At 41.1% G+C, this 5,000-nt stretch overlaps 1 protein-coding gene across 2 annotated transcripts in view; it reads right to left on the bottom strand.

Moving 5' to 3' along the window:
* Positions 1–5,000, bottom strand: part of bmpr2a (bone morphogenetic protein receptor, type II a (serine/threonine kinase)) — a 69,564-nt gene that overhangs the window by 24,432 nt on the left and 40,132 nt on the right. The gene's annotated exons all lie outside the window — the stretch shown is intronic.

The following is a 5,000-nucleotide window of genomic DNA, read 5'->3' as shown; positions in this document are numbered from 1 at the left end:
AGCAAGGAAAAAACAAACACTAAAATGATAAGAGTGGAAACAGATACAATGAATTATTGAATTATATGAATATAATTTTTAAATACCTACTAATTTTATTAATAAAATAAAATACATTTATAAAATGAGAGAGAGAGCAAGAAAGAAAGATATACACGAAAAGGGGACAAGAAAGAGAGATGAATAGAGATAGACAAAGAGAGAGAGAGAGAGAGAGAGAGAGAGAGAGAGAGAGAGAGAGAGAGAGAGAGAGAGAGAGAGAGAGAGAAAGTGAGAGAGATGGAGGAAATAACACATTGGAGGTATGAAAGTGTGGAATGAAAGACCTAGATTTGTCTTTGGACCCTGAGGGGAGAATGGCAACGAGCCAAAAAGAGGAAATAACAGTGAAGTGGGAGGCGGGGGAGTGAAAAACTATTTTAAAAATCATGAAAAATCATGAAAAAAAATTAATAGCCTATTCCCATTTTAAAATTTCTGAATAATATCCTCCAGAGTAAGTCAACCTACCTCTTATCTCTCTCTCTGTGTTTCTCACTCTCTGTCTCTGTCTCTGTCTGTCTCTCTCTCTGTCTCTGTCTCTGTCTGTCTCTCTCTCTCTCTCTCTCTCCTAATTCAGGGGATGAAGCATGGTGTCTGCTAAACACAGTTGTGTAAAAGATTGAATAATTTCTATTATTGATGGTAGGAGACTTCTTTTCAACGTGGTGAACTAAATTGACTTCTCGTCCTAATAAATGTTTCAGTGGAGGTTTGGAAATTAGTGTTTAAAATATAATTCTCTGAACTCTATCCTCATTTGAGGTGCAAATGTGTACATACAGAGTGTCACAACTCCATGCACCCACCACTCACCCCCGGGGAAAAAACACCTTTAACTCCTCTCCCACCAACTCTAGCTGTCAGACAGGGTGTGTGGTGTGTGTGTGTGTGTGTGTGTGTGTGTGTGTGTGTGTGTGTGTGTGTGTGTGTGTGTGTGTGTGTGTGTGTGTGTGTGTGTATGTGTGTGTGTGTGTGTGTGTGTGTGTGTGTGTGTGTGTGTGTGTGTGTGTGTGTGTGCATGTGCGCACATGTATATGCATGAATGCGCGAGTGTCTGTGTTCTGCATACTTATGCATGAAGGCACCGGCACTTCAGAGTCCCAGGGACCCCATCTGGCTGTGCTGACTTTCTCACTGCATGATAACTACTACACTACACTACACTACACTACACTACACTACACTACACTGCACTACCGTCAACAGCACTCACAGCATTATAACTACACTACACTACACTACACTACACTGCACTACCGTCAACAGCACTCACAGCATTATAACTACACTACACTACACTACACTACACTACACTACACTACACTAACTACCGTCAACAGCACTCACTGAATGATAACTAAACTACACTACACTACACTACACTACACTACACTACACTACACTACACTACCGTCAACAGCACTCACTGCAGCCCAGGTACTACACCTACCACTGCAGCTCTGAAATGCCCCATACCTGCAGGACTGGAGTGCGCTTCTCAAAAGCGTAGTTGTTAGCCAGTTAGCAACTTGGGTAGTTGCCAATGGGAAATTGCATTGTAAACAACAAAGTAGCTAACGTAGTTAGCAACTATGGTTTCGAGAAATACACCCCAGACTACCCATCCCAATATAAATAGAACTACAAAGTCTTCCTAGCAGACTAGGTCTTGATGTTATGAAATTAGGCTATGTTATGATCGCTTCCAGAGTAATCTTTTTTTTCTCTCACATGAACTGAGGACAATTGGCGCTGTGCGGCAGCCTCCAGAGCTGATGTGTGAATGTGTGAATGTGTATGTATGTACAGTATGTGCATTTTGAAAGCATTTTAAGTCAACTTCATAGTTGTGAATATGTTCATATGTTGCATTAGTGTCTTGTTTCCCTGAAGCAATGCAGACAATACTGACTGCCGCCGAGACTTCCATGCCTGTAAACAAATTTTGCAGTCTGGTTTTTGGAAGATTTTAGTAGCTTTTGGGTCTATAATAACTGTATGTACAGTGAAATGCTGATAGGATCCATTAGATTGCGTGTATGAGCTTATAGTGTGCATGCGTGCATGCGTGCATGCGTGCGTGTTTCACTGTGCGTCAGCAAGAAAGAAGCACACAGACAGGAAGACAACTGAGCATCACTGCCCCACTCCCCCCTCTATGTCAGATTGCATTGCGATGATACCAGATATGTTTGCAGTGCAATGCAAGCTTTCAAATGCAAGGTCAAAGAGAGAGAAGAGGAGAGGAGAGGAGAGGAGAGGCGAGAGCTGCATGTCAACTACATTTGTCAGAGAAGGTGCATAACAAAAAAAATCTTTTAAACACACTTTCAGATTAAAAAAAAAACTCTTTTGTCTTTCTCAAGCCACTAAAATGTTTTATTTTGTGATGTTCTATTTTAAATCTTTAATCATATGCATACATTATTATATATAAAAGTTACACTATAAAATACATTTTTTATTTTATATGAAAGTTATAAAAGTGAATTATGATCTAAAAAGAATTGTGCAGCCTGGAGTTAAAAGGGTAAAGAGGGCAAAGGTTTGAGGCAAGGGTTGCAAAGTAACATGGTGGTGAAAGAGACAGTGTGACAGGGGTGAAACGGGAAAACAGGGGTGCATTTCTGGAAAGCGTAGTTGTTAGCAGTTAGCAACTTCGGTAGTTGGCAATGGGAGATTGCATTTACAACCACCAAAGTAGCTAACAGGGTTAGCAACTACGCTTTCCAGAAATGCACCCCGGAACAGAAAAAAGCGAGTGACAAAGGAGATAGCAGAAAGCACTGAGGCATCATTATTCATGTGTACGTGAGTGTGTGTGTGTGTGTGTGTGTGTGTGTGTGTGTGTGTGTGTGTGTGTGTGTGTGTGTGTGTGTGTGTGTGTGTTTGTGTTTGTGTGTGTAAGTGAGTGTCTGTGTGTGTGTGTGCGTGAGTGTGTGTGTGTGTGTCCTCATGTGTGTGGCTGTGTGTGTGTAAGTGAGTGTCTGTGTGTGCGTGAGTGTGTGTGTGTGTGCTCATGTGTGTGTGTGTGTGTGTGTGTGTTTGTGTGTGTACGTGAGTGTGTGTGTGTGTGTGCGTGAGTGTGTGTGTGTGTGTGCTCGTGTGTGCTCGTGTGTGTGTGTGTGTGTGTGTCATTAGTCATTACTTCTCTCCCTCCAACAGAAACAGTGGTGTAATCCTTTCTTATCGTTTCTAAAAACATACACACACTTACGTATACACACACACACACACACACACACACACACACACACACACACACACACACACACACACACACACACACACACACACACACACACACACACACACACACACACACACACACACACACACAACACACACATCACATTACGCCGCCTGAATGCCGCCCTGACTTGAGTGCAGTACGAGGACATTGGCGTGGCAGCACAGCAGCGTATAGAGGATGCGAGGCAAACGTGACACTGCATTGGGGACAGTGGGGGCAGAGAGTCACAGCACTGCCAGGGGTCACGTGACCAGTGTCAATGTTGTGTTGTGTTGTTGTGCTGTGCTGTGCTGTGCTGTGCTGTGCTGTGTCATGTTGTGTTGTGCTGTGGTGTGGTGTGTTGATGTTGTGTTGTGTGGTGTTGTCCTGTGCTGTGTTGTGTTGTGCTGTGCTGTGCTGTGCTGTGCTGTGTTGAATTGTGTTGTGTTGTGTTAATGTTGTGTGGTGTTGTGTTGCCCTGTGCTGTGTTGTGTTGATTGTTTTGCTGTGCTGTGCTGTGTTGAATTGTGTTGTGCTGTGTTGTGTTGTCCTGTGCTGTGCTGTGTTGATTGTTTTGCTGTGCTGTGCTGTGTTGAATTGTGTTGTGTTGTGTTGTGTTGCACTCCCCTGCAGTACACTCGTTTTTCTTAGTTCATTTATGAACTCATGTATTTATTTATTTACTTATCCTTCTTAAGTTTATTTATTTAGAATACACTGGCGGGGTCACATCACAGTGTTGATGCTGCGTTTGTCTTGTACTGTGTTCTATTCTACAGCAGGATATTAGTTTTGCTTAGTTTATCTACGGCTTCAATAAATAATTGACTTATATTTGTAAAGTTAACACCTTAGATTAATTTAGAACCCATTGCAACAAGTCATGTGACGATGTTATGTTGTGTAAAGCCCTCGGCATGCTTGCTGTAGGATACGCGTGTGCGCGCACAATTCGTGCATGAGCGCGTTAACTTGCGTAGTTCATGTCAGTTTCACTTCATTATATTGCAAGTCCAATGCAGGATACTACTTTTGCTTAGTTTATTTATTGCTTCTTTTAATAATTTACTTATTTTTGTCACATTTATTTATTTATTTAGAATTCATTGCACCAAAAGCAGCCATGTGACAGTGTGCTGTGTTATGTTGCACTCCACTGCAGGGCATTGATTTGTGCGGTTTATTTTTATTTCTTGATATATTTTTGTTTAGTCCATGTCTTTATTTAGAATCCACTGCACCAAAAGCGGTCTGAATCCTCACCTGGCGGTCATGTGACAGTGTCACTGTTGTGTTGTGTTGTGTTGTGTTGTGTTGCATGACATTCATTTTGCTCAGTTTATTTACCGCTATCCCATTCTTTTATTATTTACTCATTTTTGTTTAGTTTATGTCTTTCTTTAGAATCCATTACACTAGCTGGGTCACATGACAGTGTTGATGTTGTGTTTTGTTGGTTTTGTTGTGTTGTGTTGCAGCCCACTACAGTACATTGGTTAGGCTTAGTTTATTATTATTATTTTAAATTCATTCATTTCTTGATTCATTTTTGAAAAATGTATGCCTTTATTTTGAATCCCGTGCACCAAAAGCAGTCATGAATCAGTGTCGATGTTGCACTTGTGTTGTGTTATGTTGTACTCTACTCTAGGGCATTGGTTTCGCTTAGTTTATTTATTGCTTTATTTAATTATTTACTTTTGTTAAGTTTATTTATTTACTTGGA

Source organism: Engraulis encrasicolus, chromosome 15 (genome assembly GCF_034702125.1).
Source record: "Engraulis encrasicolus isolate BLACKSEA-1 chromosome 15, IST_EnEncr_1.0, whole genome shotgun sequence".
Taxonomy (NCBI): Eukaryota; Metazoa; Chordata; class Actinopteri; order Clupeiformes; family Engraulidae; genus Engraulis; species Engraulis encrasicolus.
Note: the sequence above shows the minus strand (reverse complement) of the source record. Positions and strands in the feature narration are given on the sequence as shown.